At 43.0% G+C, this 18,367-nt stretch overlaps 1 protein-coding gene across 8 annotated transcripts in view; it reads right to left on the reverse strand.

Annotated features, from left to right (window-relative positions):
* The window catches only part of DAB1 (DAB1, reelin adaptor protein), a 705,788-nt gene that overhangs the window by 42,557 nt on the left and 644,864 nt on the right, over positions 1 to 18,367 (reverse strand). The gene's annotated exons all lie outside the window — the stretch shown is intronic.

Below are 18,367 nucleotides of genomic sequence, written 5' to 3' on the forward strand. Positions count from 1 at the left end.
GAAGGCATGATGAATGGACATGAAATGAGACATACCATGACGTGAATTTATGAGGAAGATGAGGATGTTGTCTGTGATCTCTGGCTCCCTTCAAGTGGTAAGAATACTGATACTCCCAGCTAAGGTTTACCTAGAACATTATGCCACTTGACCTTCCAAATAACAATAGATAATAATGAAAATAAACACTTTGTTGTGTGCTTTAATGTTTGTATTCCTCAAAATGACTCCATATGGGAGCTAGCACATATTATTAGCCCCATTTTATAGACTGTGGCAATAAGGCTTGAGGAGGTTCGGTGACTTGCTCAAAGTCACCTAGCTAGTGAGTGTCACAGTTGAGATGACCTCAAATCAACTCTGAGTCCATTATATACAGTGAAAATCCTGTGGATAAGAACTTTGAACGTAGATGGTTAGTAGAATGGTGAAGTGAGTTATAGATACACATAAAAGTGCTATATATGTTTTGGTTAAAGTACAAACTCTTGTATTGGTTACCATTAGCTAGCTAATCTTAATACAAGCTAGAGATATCTTTAAATAATAAATCTGAATTTGAATTTCATCATCTCCAAATTAGCATGCTTAAAATGCAACAGAAATTCAAGTGCATTGGTGACCCTACTACCGAGAAAATTAGCTGAGTGGCTATCTACTTGTCCAAACTACTTGGTGAAGGCTTCTCTGAGAGCTAATTGAATTTAATTAAATACCTGATTAATAACTGGTTCCTATAATTGTACACATTTTTTAAGAGTCAGGCTAAGTTCAATCTTTTTAAAAATAAGCACCTGGTTGTAGTCAGAAGGCATCACTCTTTTACTCTTTACAAGGTCAAATATTCACCTGAACTTTCTAGTGATTATGAGAAACAGCTGACTAATCCTGGCATTAAGTGGCCTAAGGTTTGGACCAAAATAAGAGATGATTTCTGAAGTATGAAGATGGCTTCCATGATGGACATACCCAGTCCGGACCACGGTTCAACTTACTTACCATATCCTAAGAAAATGATATTTTTTTAGTGTAACCTCTGGTCACAGCAATGGGGGGTTAGGAGCAAGAGTTGGGCTGGTCATGACTGTGACAACTGTTTACTCATCATCAGCTAAAGGAAGTTATCCTGCTATCGACTATGAAAGGCATCCCGTGCTTCCTCATAGTTATAGCAACTCACAGAATTTTTAAGCTGGATGGGATCTTTGATTGTAATTTAAAAGAGTTCTAGATTGACTGTATGCTCACCCTCTTCAATTGCTATATCCCCCTTCATCAAACTACCAGCTCTCTTGAGGACAGACTTTCGTTCTTCTTCTTTAGTCATCTTTTCTGGTATTTGTAAAACCGTTATGAAGACAAGGGGTTCAGACATATCCTTGGCCCCAAATATCTGAATTAGGAGCAAAAGGTAGAAGCCACAGGGCTTCTGATTTCAGTTAAGCATAAGAAAGATCTTCCTGATGATCAGAGAGGTTTAAAAATGGGTGGGCTGTCTTGTGAGACTGTAAGGAGGGGCTCCTAAGTCAAGAGGTCAGGAATTCCTGCATTCAGATCCTACTTGGCTGTGTGGCCATGGCCAAATGACCTAACCTCAGTTTTCTCATCTGTTAAATGGGGATAATGATAGCACTTCCCTCACAGGGTTGTTGTGAGAAACAAATGAAATAATGTCTATAACATGGTTTGTGAATCAAAAAATGCCACGTGAATGAATGTCAGCAATCATCCTCACTATCAGTATTATTGTTCTGAGGAAGTGTAGTGTTGATTGTTGAGGCAACATAGAATAGTGAGACTTGGAGTCAGGAAGATCTGGGTTCAAATCTTGCTTTAGAACTTGGGTGATGAATCAGTAATTAACAACAAATATTTATTAAGCACCTACTGTATGCCCGGGCTCCCCACAGCTGCTCCCATTCTAATGAGGGAGGGAGAAAACATGCAAATGATGATGTTCATATAAAATATATACAGAGCAAGTGGGAGATCCAACCAGAAGGGAAGAGAGAAGGAAAGGCTTCTGGTACAAGGTAGGATTTAAGCTGAGTCTTGAAGGAAGCCAGAGAAACTTGGAGACAGAGGTGAGGATGGAGAGCATGCCAGGCATGGGAAACCCAGTAAAAACGCACAGACCTGGGAGAAGGTCAGAGTTGTCGTTTCATCGAATAGGTATGTGGATATAAAATTGGGAAGGGCGAAAAGGGTCAGGTTATAAAAGGCTTTAAAAGTCAAAGTATTTTATATTTATCTTGGAGGTAATAGGGGACCAGTGGAATTTGTGGGGTAATAGGGTGATGAGTACTTTAGCCTCCCTATACCTCAGTTTCCTAATCTGTAAAATGAGGGGGTAGGATTAGCTGGCCTCTGAGGACCCTCCCTTCTTTATCTGGATAATCGCACAATTACAGCATGTCTGGGTCAGATGTCACAGAGGGGATTCGTGTATTCTGCAGGGGGTGAATGCAGATGGGCTCTGAGCTCCTAGAGGCCTCTCACTAGATGAATCAGACACATTGACTTTCTTTACTTTACAGGATGGAAGAAAGCACTACATGAGCTGAATTAATACATTAGGGGCTTGCTTTCTGGTTTTGGGGGGACACTGTCTTTGTATCATCTACTTGCCAGACTGTGGTAGCTTCTTATTAGGTCTAAACACAATCCCCATTCACCCCATGAGATAATATTTGTAAAGCCTTAGCATAATGCCTGGCACATAGTAGGCAATTAATAAATGTTTGTTTTGCTTCCCACCCCTCCAATCCATATTTGAATACAGTTCCCAGAATACTCTTCCCTCTGCTTAGATCTGGTCTCAAATATCTTTAGGGACTCTTTATTGCCCACAGAATAAAGGTCAGACTTGTTTGCTTGCCATTCGATGCCTCCATACCCTGGTCCCTTTCCAGGCATCTCAGGCTCTCCCTGGCTGCAGATTCTCTGTGATAGCCAAACATAAAGGCTACACCACCCAGACATAAGCGGCAATTCACTGTTCTCATGCCCTGGTTTTGGTTCATACCTTTCTGAACAATGTGTCACATATTTTTGCATGTCCCTTATCCCACCACTAGAATGTGAACTCCATAAAGGTGGGCACCTTGTTTTATCTAAGCTCTTTATCACTCCCAGGACCTAGCACTCTGGTTTTGTACACAGTAGGCACTTAATAATGCTTGCTTGTTTGCTGAATGAATGAATGAATGAATGAATGAATGAAGAGGTAAATTATAATCCAGACCATGGCCTAAAAGTTAAGTCTATGCCTTTATAACGTTTGTAAATTTATTCTTTCCTACGAATTTATGAGTTAGCCTCCCCAGACGGTCTCTAGATCACAGCTTTTAATAAAAAAAAAACATTTTAGTGTCCAAAATCTCATTATGTGTGTCCAATATAAAAAAGAAAATAGCTATACAATATGATTGATGATTTAAATAAATTTGACAAATACCCTGTGGTTCTCATAAAACAAGAACAACAATAACAAATCATATTCCTGCTGGTGAAAATATGGAAGGCTACCTTGCAGAGGCATGAGACTGTCACTTCCCAAGAAGTTATCAGTGTGTTCAATTCAGTTCAATTCAGCAAGTGATAATAAATGATATTAATATAACACACTAAAGTCTGCAAAGTATTGTAAAGACATTACCTCACTTGGACCCTGCAACAGCTTGATAAGGGAGGTATCACAGTTAGGGTTATTGACACATGGGGGAAATTGACACGCTCAGAGTCACACAGCTTCTGTCAAGGCAGAATCTGAACCCAGGTCTTTCCAAAGCTGAGGTGAGCCAGTACTCTATCCTTTTTCCTATGCTGCCTCTAACTGAACAAAGAAGCCACACCCTAGTGAAGAATTATCCCCTTGGAGGAATCAGAGATGTTTGCTCAGTTTCCTCCAGCCAAGAGCTAGCACTCACTTTCCTAGGTCTTGTCAGAGAAAGGATGGGAAGGAGTGTGTCTAGCAAGCTAGAGAGTGATGACAGACAGATGGGCCAAATGTAGGAAAGGCATAAATAACTGATTTCTGTCTATATAATATCTCAGAAAACAAAAGACAAAAACCTCAAAGCTTTCTGGTTGCCTGACTTCCTTCCAAGGTGTCAGACATTGCCCATAAATATTCTCTCTCATTGTTGCATCTTACTCTTGAATTGACTGGTTAAGTTTCCTGGTCCCAAACCCAACGTTTTCCTTTCATTCTCCGGCCTCTCCTGATTCTAGTGAACTTTCTCATTTGGCCCTGCATGCACATACAGGCTTTATTGCCATCATCTACACATTCCTTCTATTTTCCAGCATTTAGCACAGTACTCCCATTCCAATTTTTCATCACATCTTGCCTAGACTAGTGCAAGAGTCTCCTAATTGTATTCTCTGACCCCAGAGAGGACGCTCTCTCTGGGTACTTTGTCTCTTTCCTCTCCAGCCATTCTCCACACAGCTGACAAAGTAAGCATTCCACAGCTCTGGTGAAATGACACCAGTCTCCTGCTCCAGAAGATCCCGGGACTCCCTACTGCCTTTAGGACAAGGGTTCTGAAACTTGTGCATGTGGTCATGAACCCCTCTGGCAGTCTGGAGAAATCTATGGACCCCTTCTCTGAATCAAGTCTTGAAATGCATAAAATGAAATGCATAAGATTCCGAGAAAGAGCACTTACATTGAAATAAAGGAATCAAGATTTTTTTAAAGGCTCAAATGAGATAATGAAAATAAAGCAATTTGCAAAACAAAACACTTTAAAATGTGATTATTTTCCTTAAATTTACCATTATCTTCCTCTGAACCATATATGAGTATGGAAGACCTGAGTTCAAATTCTGCTTCAGGTCAGGAAGTCACTTAACCTCCTTTGGCCTCAGTTTCTTCATATGTAAAATGGAGATAATAATAGAACCTATCTCGTGTGGTCATTTTGAGGATCAAATGAAATGAAATGTGCACTAAGGCTTTTGGGATGACCCATGTATGTAAAGCATTCTGCAAAGCTTCAAGTGCCATATAAATCCTAGGGATTGTTGTTGCTGCTAAGTAGAAAAACCAGAATACTAGGCTTGGTATCAAGAAGATGTCAGTCCAGACGACGCCTCGAGCATTTATCAGCTGTGCCATCCTCAGCAAGTCATTCTCCCTGAGTCAGCCTCAGTTTCCTTATCTGTTAAAGAGGTGGTTGCATTTGATGACCTGTCAGGTCCCTTCTGGCTCTCAGTCTATGATCCTATCACGGTGACCAGTCACCACGCCTGCTATGTGCCAGCCACTGTGGAAACAGAGACAAAGATGAAGTATTCCCTACTCTTGAGGAGTTTCTATCCCACTGGAGAACAGTGGGAAAGAGCGATGGGTTTGGGGCCAGTGGACCTACGCATGTAGAATCATGGATTTAGATATGAAAGGGACCTCAGTGGCTCTGTAGTCCAACCTCCTGAGCTGTCCTGCTCACGGTCACATAGCATCAGAGGTAGGGAACCCAAGCCTTCTGCCTCCAAAGTCTCCCAGTTCTTCTAGTCCCTCCCTCTATGACCTACATAAATCATTCTTGATCTCATTTTTTTTTATCTGTAAAACAAGATAGATGCTTTCTGAAACCCCTTCTAACTTTAAATCGGTGAAAATATGAGGCTATGAATCCCTTAGCAATGAAATATTTCACCATGTATTCTTTAAATGAAGGGTAGCTTGAATCCTCTGCTAGACATTAGGCAGATTTGGAAATTTTGTCTTCATTGTGCTGGAAGGGGAACAAAATCCCGAGTTGATGCTTAGGGGCAATCCTTTCCTTGGAGAACAATGAAGGTTATGGTGGTGGCAGCTGTCTGACCACAGCTAACTTGGCTGAAGGGGGCACATGAGCAGAGGCTGAGTGTCACAGTCAATGGAGAGCTGCTCTTGGAATCTGGATGACCAGGTTTCAAGTACTGCCCCTGATACGGACCAGGTCTGTGAACAGGGCCATCGTCAAGCTGATTAACCTCTGTGTTAACTCTCCAAGACTAAGTTTACAAATGAGCTGGCAGGGCCTAGCACAGTACTAGGCAATCATCATCCTTGTTGTTCAGTCATTTCAGTTTTGTCCAACTCTTCATGACCCCATTTGGGGTTTTCTTTGCAAAGACACTGGAGTGGTTTGCCATCTTTCTTTAGATCATTTTACAGATGAGGAAACTGAGGCAGACAGAGTTAAGTGACTTGCTCAGGTCACACAGCTAGCAAGTGTCTGAAGCCAGATCTGAACTCAGGAAGATGAGCCTTCTTGACTTCAGGCCTGGCGCTTTATCAACTGTGCCACCTAGATGCCCTCTACGACATCATATTTACATAGCACTTAAAATTTTGCAAAACATTTTACATATGTTATCTCATTTAATCCTCACAACAACCCTGGGAAGCGTTATTGTTATACCTATTTTACAGATGAAGAAACTGAGGCTGAGAGACAGTAAGTGACCTATCAAGTCAGACAGATGGTATTTGTGGTGGGACTCAACTTAGGTCATCCTCACTCTGTGACACATAATAAATGCTTGTTGACTGACCCGTTTATGCTTAATAAATGCTTGTCAACTGATTCACTCATTCATTGGTGAACATTCGGGCACTTTCCAAAACACTAAAAACAATCTGGCACTGGTCCTATCTATGAAAAGTTTGGGAAGCTCAAATCACCATGGAGTGATATTGGCTGCTATCAATGGGATGAGAATATTTGCACACCACTCCCTTGGAAAAGCCTGTGCAAACAGAGGAGAGGGGGGCCCTCCCTTCTCTTTGCAATACTTCTCTGGGAAAGGATGATATGGCGGCCCAGATGGCCTTCAAGCGCCAATAAGAAATATTGGATGGAGGTAAAACTGAGCCTGGAGAGGCACAGGCAGACGCTGAAATTGGAGCAAATTGGAGGAAATTATACATGGAGAGATGTGACATCAAAGGGAAAACCATGTGAGGAGAGATCTGCCGGCTGCTCTGACAGCCGTTCTAGGCCACATTTTTTTTTGACTGTGATTTTTTTCCGCCTCTCCTTTCCCTGTTGGAATTTGTTTGTTCAGCTGCCATGCATCAGAGCCTAATGGAAAGAACACTCTGGGGCCTGGAATCCACAGACTTGGGTCCTAATCTTAGTGCCTTCTCTACTTTATTGTGCAACCTTAGGCAACTCACTTGCAATGGCTGAAGTTTGGCTGCCTCATCTGTACTATGGAGATAATAACTCCCATTCTACTTTCCTCCCACGGTTGCTGTGACGACCCAATGAGAGAACAGATGGGTGAATGCTTTGGAAGAGTTAAAAACACTGTACAAAATTAGGAGATTATTATGATCTCCTAACATGCTATACTCCTCAAACCAGCTTCTCATTCAGCACTGCGGATGACTATAAAAGCCCACTGCTCGGCTTCTTGTTAGAATTCATGCTTCATGCATGATTTGGCCTGGATGACCTCTAGGGACCCTTCGAATAATGGGAAGTTTCTGTGATACTAGCAAATGGCACAAACCGTAACACGGCATAACATTTTCAACTCTGAAATGGCATCTGAATGATTGACGTCATAAATTCTCGAGTGTATGCCTACAGATAGATCTGCGATGTGGCCCATTCTTTCGGAAATTCCATCTGATAGCTCGAGTCACCTATCCCCACCTGTCTATCCCACGTTTCTCCTCTCTACAGGTCAACTCAACATGTTGGAGGCCTTCCTTGGTTTTCTTTGACACTATGAAGTTACCAGGAGAGTACTGAATTTGATTAATTATTTAAAATGTTCTGCCTGTTTCAGAGAAAAGTCCATGGTTGAAAGCCTACCACGATTATTCAGAGCTATGTACAGAGGCATCGATCACTGGATCAAAGAGTTAGAGCCAGAAGGGACCTCAGAAGACATCTAGTCCAACCCCTTCCTTTTATGCGTAAGGAAACTAAGTCTCAGAGAAATCAGGTGACTTCAGTGGGAAGGTCATAAATTTGGAGCCAGAAGGGACGTAGAAGTCGTTAGGTCAAATACCTTCATTTTAGAAAGGAAGAAAGATACAGAGAGGTCTGGTGACTTGTAATCATAAATTCGGAGCTGGAAAGGAACTTGGATTCCATTAAATCCAACTTTCTCATTTAACAGATGAGGAAACTGAGGCAAAAAGAAGTTAAGCGACTTGGCTGTAGTCACACAGTTAGTCAGCATCTGGAACAGAATTGGAACTGAGGCTTTCCTGACTCTAGGTCCAGCTTTCTCTCCATCGTGCCTTCTACTCATCCAGGTCACAGAGCTAGTAAATGGTGGGAGAAGGTTCTCCCTCAATGGAAATCTCAAAGTGGAATTTCAATGACTATTTGCCAGGCTGGAACAGGCGGTCAGTTTGAGGTCTTACAGGATCCCATCAAAGAATGCCTTTTCCTTTTCTTTTTCATGTGACTAGGACCCAACTAAATGTTCTTGTTATTTCATGAAAATGGCAATGTTATTGTCTCTCATTATTATGTATACTTACAAGGTCACCTCACTATATCCTTACACTCATCCTGTGAGGCAGGCAATTGAAGAACCACTAAACCCATTTTATGGACGTCAAAGCAGTCTCAGAGATGTAAAGTTACTTATCCAAAGTCACACAGCAATTAACTCTCGGAAGTAAGGATTGAACTTCTCACTAATCTTCTCACTCCCAATCTAGGGCTTGCTCCTCTGAACTCTGTTTGATGAACTGGTCAAAGCTTTTAGGAATCATTTATTAGGCTAATAAGAGTCTGCGAATTTATATATTTGATTATACTACCCATGAAGTATTTGGTTAATGGCCATCTTGGAGCAATAAGATGATGTCAGGCACTCCAACAGGGCTTTTCGATTTTTTTAACTCCGCTATTGGTGACGGGTTGGGCTGATGAGACAAACTCCTAACCTCTCTCTCTCTGGTGAACAGTGTCATAATCTAGCATTTGTTTCCTCTAGGAAACATGAGTTCCCTCTGGTTTTAAAGTCTGTAATCTTTAGCCTGGGAAGCACCTCATAAAGCAACATGTTCACCCCATGCTTGAAGCATGAATCACCTCTAAAATTTTCCTGACCAATGATCACACAGTCTCACTTGAATATCTTTAGGGACAGAGAGCTCACAATATATCAAGGAGCCTTCTTTATTATGAGGTAGCTTAGGCTACCTGTTGGATGGTTCTTCCTTATATTATGCTGAAATTTTCTTCCCTGTGTCTTCAATAAAATATTAAGAAGCACTAGGCCTGAGGGAAGGTTGGAGGAGAAAAAGAAGGCTTAGTATTGAGAAATCAGTCAATAAGCATTTATTAGGTGCCTACAGTATGCCAGTTATGGTGGTACTTTGGATACAGTGATCAGAATAGAAAAAAAAATGACTTAAACTCTGAGAAAAGCAAAATTTAGCAATTAACTGAGGAAATGCTTCTTTTCAGCTTCGATCAATGTACCAATACAAACTTCAAACAGAGTAACCCTGAGCCCAGAGCAGAAAGGACTCAGTAAAATGGAGACAAGTCCACTGACCAGGGAAAATCTATAAGAAATCTCCACTAAAATTCAGAGAACATGGGATTTTTTTAAAAAAGAAACAGATGTAGAGTAAGCTAAGCAAAGGGAGAGAAAAATATATCCAATGACATCCAGGCAAATGAAAAATTATTATTGAAACGTACACTCCTCCTCTCAAAAGAAAGGTGGGGAAACCAGGGCAGAATGCTACACACATTGTCAGTCTGCAAAGTTCTTTTTCTCTGGTATCAGGGAGGGTTAGAAAGGTTATATGACGTGGACAGAAAACTAGTCTCAGACTTAGGAAGACTAGGGTTCAAGTCCCATCTCATGATGTGTACCCCTAGACAAATCTTCTAACCTCAGGGTCCTCGACAGCTTTCTAAGGTTCTAAGTTGTAAAGAAAGTACTGATTTACACTAGCAGAGGGATTTCGGTCACCTGGGAGGTCCCTTGAAATCACAGGTGCAGTTTAAGAAAAAACGAAAGGTTCATTTTAGAGGTGGTGGAGGAGGGAGGTATTTCCAAAAATCACTGGGACTTTTTTAAAGCTTTTCAGCTGGACTCTTTTTTTCCCTCTAAATACCTGTAGTTACCCAAACTGAAAGTAATTTGTATTATTACATATTTGCCTACACTTACATGTTTTGTATGTGCTTATATTTGCACATGTTTTGTTCCCTATAGAATATAAGCTCCTTGAGGGTAGGGGCTTGTTTGTATTTGTCTTTGTATCTCTAGCACCATATCTGGCCCAAGACAGCTAGGTGGCCCAGTGGGTAAAGCCCTGGACCTGGAATTACAAAGAGCTGAGGTCAAATGCAATCTCAGACACTTACCCTGGTCAAGTCACTTAACCACTGTCTGCCTCAGTTTTCTTCAACTATAAAACTGGGATAATAATGCAATAGGTTCTATATCCCAAGGTTGTTGTGAAGATTAAAATATAAATAAATAAATGAGATATATTTGGAAAGTACTTTGCAAACCTTCAAGTACATTATACGTGCCTTCCCTCCTTCCCTCCTTCCTTCCTTCCTCCTTTCCTTCTTTTTCCATCTCTCTTTTTCTCTTTCTTTCTTTTTTTCCTATTAGATGCTCAATATAGACTTCTTGACTTACTTATGATTGATGAAACCATTTTCTACCACACGTTGATTAGAGTGAACTGTGGTCATGATGAAGAACCCTGATGATGATGATGATGATGATAATTAACATTTACAGTGTCTATTGTGTGTCAGACACTATTTACTATGCTTTACTATTATCTTTTCATTTGATTCTCATAGCAACACCAGGAGGGAGGTGCTGTAATGATCCCCATTTTACAGATGAGGAAACTGAGGCAAACAGGGTCAAGTGACTTGCCCAGAATCACATAGCTAGCATCTGAGGCTGGATTTGAACTCAGGTCTTCCTGATTCTGGGCTCCACTCTCTATCCATTGTACCACCTTGCTGCCCTAAATATGAAGGCTACAGGTGAGAGAGTGTGGAGCCCCATGGGTAGTTGCCTGCCTAAGTGGACAGTCACAGGCCACGTACCCATTGTCACCTCTCATACTTGTCCATCCCATTGCACAGGCACATGTCCCACCCTATTGACAAGGAGGAGAGAGTCTGGGACACCTCCGGTGTCAGGAAAGAAACATGAACAGCTGAGGCTATGAGATTAAAAAAGATGGGGGAGAGAACCAGACGTTTAGATGACAACTTGCCAAGATGGAGTAATACTAGCGATAAGGAGAGTTGGATTGCTAAGCTACCGGAGACAAACAAGGTTCTATGCCGACAGAGCTGTATGATAGGTGAGGGATGGCGGAAGGGTGGGGAGAAAGCACTCTCAGAAGGCCAAGTCTGTGCAGAGATCTTTCCTGGCCTGCAAGAGAACATAAGCTGCAGAGAGCTTCTCAGGACTCTGGGGTTCCATGCCATTGCCTTTAAGGGCTGGCTATCCCATCCAATCCAAAGGAGGCCTCAGACTGTTCCAGTCTGCCACTTGATGACTTGTCTCAGAAGTCCTGCCTTTCCAGGACCCCATTCATCCGTCCAGCACTGGGCATCAGTGCTTAGATGGTGAGGAGCGAGCTCAGCCAGGACAATCAGACATGCAGATGTAGGGTGAATCTCCAACAGAGATTTGTCATTGCTCAGAGCCCCCTGTTCTGCTACACACTGTGCCTGTATGGGGCCTGCAGTCAGTCAGTCAGTCAGTCAGTCAACAAGCATTTGTGAAGCACTTACACTGGACTGGGTGCTAATGACACAGAGACGAAAAGTGAGCTAATCCTTATCCTCAGGGAGCTTACATTTAAAGGGAGAGACAACATTTTAACAATTAGGTCCATACAGAGCATGAAATGGTCATTTGAAAGAAGAAGGGTTTGGGCGGCTGGGCAAAGAGGACCAGGCAGCACCAACATAGGACTCTGGAAGCGCATGTGGAACCAAGGCCCCTCCACACTCATCCTAAGGATGACCCAAAGTGGCAGATGAGCCGAGGAGCACCAACCCTCTGGCTGCCACTGCCCACTCTTCCTCACTTCACCTGTCCTCTCTGCTTACCATCACCACCGTCCAGCTGGGGCCTCTGACTGTCCGCTCAGGCAGGCAAGTGCTTCCCCCATCGGGCCTCCTTAAACGTCCTGGACAACAGCAGTCCCGAGTAGAAGTCAAGACCTTTCTAGCTTTTACACTGCATATCCTAAGGCCTTGTTCTAAGGTCCCTTCTATCTCTCACAGTCTCTTCTGGTGTTGTATGCTTTAAAGTCTTCTCCAGTTCTGATATTCTGTATTCCATCATTCTATGTCCTCAGGTCCCTCTGGGCTCTGACATTCTGGGTTCTAACATCCCGTGTTCTAAGGTCCCTCTGGGCTCTGACATTCTGGGTTTTAACATCCCGTGTTCTAAGGTCCCTCTGGGCTCTGACATTCTGGGTTCTAATATCCCGTGTTCTAAGGTCCCTCTGGGTTCTGACATTCTGGGTTCTAACATTCCATGTTCTAAGGTCCCTCTGGGCTTTGGGATTCTCAGTTCTAAAATCCCATGTTCTAAGGGTCCTTTCCAGCTCTAATTCTCTATTTTAACATTTCATGATTTAAGAGCCTTTCCAGCTCTGACGGCTTCTGTTCTAACATTCTATATTCTAAGATTCCCTTTAGCTTCAATACTCTTATGTTCTAAAGGCTCTTCTAGCTCTGACATTCTCTGAATTAATATTCTGTGTTCTAAGGGCTCTTCTGGCTCTCACGTTCTCTGTTCCAAGATTCCCTCTCACTCTAACATTCTGTTCTAACATCACATGTTCTAAATGCTTTTCCAGCTCTGACACTGTTCTTAACATTTTGTTTTCTAAAGGCCCTTCTAGCTCTGAAATTCTCCGTTCTAAGATTCCCTTCTTGGGCCACTAGGTGGCACCATAGTGCATGGAGTGCTGGGTCTGGAGTTCAGGAAGACATCTCCCTGAGTTCAAATCCAGCCTGAGACACTTCCTAGTTGTGTGACCCTGGGCAAGTCACTTAACCGTATTTGCCTCAGTTTCCTCATATGCAAAATGAGCTGGAGAAGGAAATGGAAAACCACTCCTGTAAATTTGCCAAGAAAACCCCAAAATGGGCTCAGGAAGAATCAGACGTGACTGAAATAACTGAGCAAAAACAACCAAGATGCCCTTCAGCACCAATAGTCTCTTCTAACCTCCCATGTTCTCAGGGCTCTTCCAGCTCTCACACCATGGTCCTGGTAGTGACGATGCCTCCGGGCTGCACTGGGGCCCGGCTGTTGCCTGTCGCTCTTGGTGTGTCCACCCCGGGGGAATGCCCACACTATATCATGCAGAGCTCCTGCTTTTCTGTCCCTGGCCCTCCCTGGACTACTCAAAGGCACTCTCACTGGCTGTGGCCCAGGCTTCTTCAGTTTGCCGTCTCTCATTTGCCCGTCCTGCACGCTTCCTCTTGCTGGCCTGCTCTGGTTAATTTAGTTCTCTTTCTGCTTGTGACCGCTCCCTTTGTTTTGATGAATGACCTCTCCCTGATCCTGCACTCCAGTCTCCTGCCGACTTTATTTAACTCCCTGTGGCAGTTACAGGAGATACTCAGGTTCAGACCTTAGCCTCCCTCCAGGACCAGCGAGTGATTAAACCCACCCCAGTCTCCTCTTGTGCTTCAGCCCAGCTCTGGCTGCACTCCAAATCACAGAGCCAAGAATTGCAGAATGAGAAGGAGACTCCAAGGTCAGCTAGGTTGACCTGTACCTGAATGACAGTCCCCTCCATGACACATCTAAGACGTGGTCCCCTGTGGACTTTGCTTGGAGATTCCACCGAAGGGTGACTCCTGCCTGCCTCCCCAGGCAGCCTGCTTCACTCAGGGGCTGTGCTCATTGTTAGGGAGTTTCTGACATCTAGACTTGGTCTGTCTCTCTGTAATTCCACCCAATATTCTTCATTCTGGCCTCTGTAGCCAAGAAGGATAGGTCTAGCCTCTCATTCAAAGAAGATCTAACATGTCTCCCTTGAGTCTTTGCTGCTAAATGGCCCATTTCCTTCAATGATACTTATGTGGTGTGAATGTAAGGTCCTTGGCTATCCTGGTTGCCCTTCTTGGACGCTTTCCAACTTATCAGGGATGCCTAGTTTTAGCTCAGCTTGCTCTGTTTTCCAAGTAACTTAGAAAATTAATAATAATAATGACAAATATATTAAAATATTTCTTAAAATCCTAGCTTTAGAGTTGGAAGCATTTTTACAGATGAGGAAATTGAGGCTCTGAAGTTAAATGACTTGCCCATCGTCACATAGCTAAAAAGTGACAGGGGGCAGGGTTTGAATTTAGGTCCTCAGACTCTTAAGTCAGTGCACTTTCCATTATACCACACTGCCCTGATTCTATCTGGGCAGGGCTGTGAATGCCATAGCCAATTCATTTCTTTATTCCAAAAGAGCATTCATTTATCTCTTCCTTCTTCTTTTTTAAGCCAGAGTTTGTTCATTATTCTTTTGCAACCTCTAATAATGGCAGTTAGGGAGAAAGAGAAAGCCATAATGCGATGATTTATCTAGAAAAGGCGAATTACTGTACCAAGAGAGAAGGGGTGTCAGCGTCTATGGATATTTATGTGGAAACTCTATATTAGAGCCGTGCTCGTTAGTGCTGCTGTAGTTAAGGCTCTGTGAATGTTAATGATCTGTATTAAAGGAGTAATGGCAGACTCTTAGCAGCAGCAGTAGTTAGCAGACACCTCAGCATCACATTTTCTTTCAAAGGAACAGATCTCCAAGCAAAGTGATTTATGTCCAAGGAAGGTACATGAATATATCAGTGCACCTGCACCTGGGGCCAGGGGAGTTGGGGACAGGGAGCGCTGAAGCTTTGGGTGATGTGACAGCCAAATGGCATTGGAATGAGATGGATAGAATGACAATTTTTTAGGTTTGAAATGAAGTTGGGTAGGATTTGGGGAAGGTGGGCAGATATCATCCCTCATGCAAGCAAATGGATTTAACTTGGCAGAAGAAGGTGCTGTAGCCTTCTGGGAGGAAATGGAAGGCAGATCGATAGAGAGGAAAGATCTTGGCTCTTGTTCAGAGACACTTGGCCTGCCTCATTCCACCCCTTTGCCTCTTGGATCCATAACCTGAACTGGCTTCTTGCTTTCTTATTAATTCAAGAATATACCAGAGGGGCAGCTAGAGGGCACAGTGGATAGAGCAACACCAGGTCTGGAGTCAGGAGGATCTGAGTTCAAATTTGGTCTCAGATACTTACTAGGTGTGTGACCCTGGGCAAGTCACTTTACCCCAATTGCCTAAGGGGGGGATGTACAAAAAATAATCTGGGAGCAGGATCCAGGGGACAGAGGACATGAGTGTGAATCCCACTTCTAGCAGTAACTAGTCATTTGAACTGGGAAAGTCATTTCCCTTGTCTCTCAGTTTCCTCCACTTGCAAATGACGGGTCAAATGAGGTGATCTTTATGGGTCTCTCTCCTTAAAGGCCCTTCCAGCTCTGTCTGCCTATGAGCTTTAGACCCTGGTTACTTTAGACCCTGGTTAATGACTTGTGTTATCAGTTCTCTTCCACAGAGAAGCCCGATTTCTTAACAAGACTAAATGCTCCTTGAGGGGCAGGGACTGTATCTTGGACTGCTTTGCAGCCTCCAAGGAATCTAGCACAAGTCCTGGCCAACGTGAGAGAGGTTGGTGGTAATGTTGGCGGTATGCTGGGCTCACTTAGGATAACTGAAGGGTGAAAGTCTCTTTCCTACAAAAGCCGGTATCAGGGGGGAAAAAGAATGGAAAGCATTTCTACTGTGCTAAATACCAGAGACACAAATAAGAAAGTGAGATAGTCCTTGTGTATTCTAATAGGAAGAAACAACAGATACAGGAAGTTGGTAACCAAAGAAGAGATTTATATTCTAGGTAATCATGGGAAGGGAGAGTGGAGTCACAGGTATTTGATTTACGTTCTCTTCTAGGCACAACGGTAGTAATATGATAACCATGCAAAGTGTGTAAGAAGGAAAGAGTGGTGTGTTCAAGAGTGGGGAAAGGGGGCGGCTAGGTGGAGCAGTGTATAGAGCACCGGCCTTAGAGTCAGAAGGACCTGAGATCAAATCCAGACACTTCACACTTAATAGCTGTGTGACCCTGGGCAAGTCACTTAACCCTGCTGCCTAACAAAAAAAAAAGAGTGGGGAAAGGACAGATGGCCACAAGATAAGTATAGTGGACACCTAGATGAGACGTGAAGCAGTCTATGGTCCAAGGCCAGCTGCATACAGTAGCCTTGCTGAATCTTTATTCACTCATTATCGATCAGGCTAAATGAAAGCCAGGGTAGGAATTCTGGAGGTGAATGAATTTACTGCATCAGGAAAAGGCATCTGGAGGTTTGGGTTCATGGGAGTGTGTCGCAGTAAGGTAGACTTCAAGACGATGGCCAGGGGACACAGAAAGAAAATTGTAGCATCCAAGCCAGAAGTCAAACAGCATTCTCGTCTCTGAGAAGACAGGGAAGAAAGACATATCTGAAGGACTGTCCAAGGTAGGGGTGAGAGTATCTGCTTATTTTGATGATGCTCTTTGATAGAAAGAGTATGAACATGTGATCTCTTAAGGGCTCAATTGGCTCTTGAACTTACGACTTTGTTACTGGGAGGGGCAGCGGGGATGTCGAGGGACATTTAAGCCCTGGACTCTGGCATCACAAGACTGGGTTTTGAGAATCAGGTCTGCACTCACTGACTGCAGAATATTGAACAAGTTCCTCCATTTCTCTGAGCTTTAGTCTCCTCATATGACAAACAAGAATCAGAGATCTAAGAGTGTCCTCAGAAGCCATTGTGTTCAGCCCTCAATGCCTAAATTTGACACCGACATCCTTTCTCCCCTTTATCCCTGTGTGAACATGCCACCAGGCTCATAGACGTAACCAATAGTCTACATGCTTGTTTAAACAGTGCTTTAGATTTTGAGGAAAATGAGTGAAGGAAACCACCTGAGTGATTTCAGCTAATCTTTCTGAGTTAGGGGACAGCTTTATTTTCTTTCCTGAACCAGGACTGGAGAAAAAAACAAAAAAACAACAACAAACAAACAAACAAACAACTGATATCATTCAACAGAATAAGGTGACCACTCCAAATTTAGGTATTGAATCAAGGATTAAGAAGAAGATCAGATGGACTGTTACTGTTCTGCTAGAGAAGTCCAACAAGAGTTTGTCATTCAAATATCTTCACACATTTTCTAGGCTTATCTCAGAAACACTCTAGGCCAGCCGTTAGGTCAGTAAGTAAACATTTATTAAGTACCTACTATATGCCTGGCATTGTGCCAAGTGCAGGGAATAGGCAAAAGACAGTCCCTGTTCTCAAGAAGTTCACCGTCTAATGGGAGAGATAATATGCAAACAACTCTATACAAACAAGCTATTAAGAGGATAAATAGGAGATAATTAACAGAGAGAAGGCACTAGCATTAAGAGGGATCGGAACAGACTTCTTATGGAAGGTGAGATTTTATCTGGGAATTGAAGGAAGCCAGGGAAGCCAGGAGGTGGAGATGAGGAAGGAGAGAGTTCCAGGCAGGGGGATGGCCGATGAAAATGCTTGGAGTCTAAACCAGCTTAGTTGCTATTCTCTGATCTTAGTATTCGCTCTCCCAATCTCTAGTCCTTTGATTGGACCAGCTTCCGTGCCTGGAATACACTCCCTCTTCAGCTCTGTCTCTTGGAATCCCAGATTTCCTTCAAGGCTCAGCTTATGTGCCACCTCTTAAAGGAGGCACTCCTGATGCCCCTTGGCTGTTAGCACCCTCTGGCTCCACAAATAATCACGTCTATAGTTATCGGTGTCTGCTGCTGTTCAGTCGTTTCAGTCATGCTCTACTCTTCATGACCCCATTCAGAGTTTTCTTGGCAAAGATACTGAAATGGTTTGCCATCTCCTTCTCCAGCTCATTTTACAGATGCACACCAATACCTAGCTGCCCTAGTTACTGGTGGTCATGCTTCGTATTTCAGTAGCATTGACATCGGGCAGTGACTATTTTTGCTTTTTGTCTCTGTGTCCCCAGTGCTTAATAAATGTATGCCAGATTGTGTCATTTCCATTTTTTAAAATGAGGAAAATGAGTCAGTGAGTAAACAAGCATTTATTAAACACTTATGGTACGAAAGGCACTTTGCTAAGCCCTGATAATACAAGGAAATGCAGAAGAAAAAATGGTCCTAATCCTTAAGAAGGTCCCATTCTAATGGGGGACATAACATGTACATAGATACATAGGATATCTATCTATCTATCTATCTATCTATCTATCTATCTATCTATCTATCTATCTATCTA

The sequence above is a fragment of the Vombatus ursinus genome, unplaced genomic scaffold, assembly GCF_900497805.2.
Source record: "Vombatus ursinus unplaced genomic scaffold, bare-nosed wombat genome assembly UNPS02009824.1, whole genome shotgun sequence".
Classification (NCBI taxonomy): domain Eukaryota; kingdom Metazoa; phylum Chordata; class Mammalia; order Diprotodontia; family Vombatidae; genus Vombatus; species Vombatus ursinus.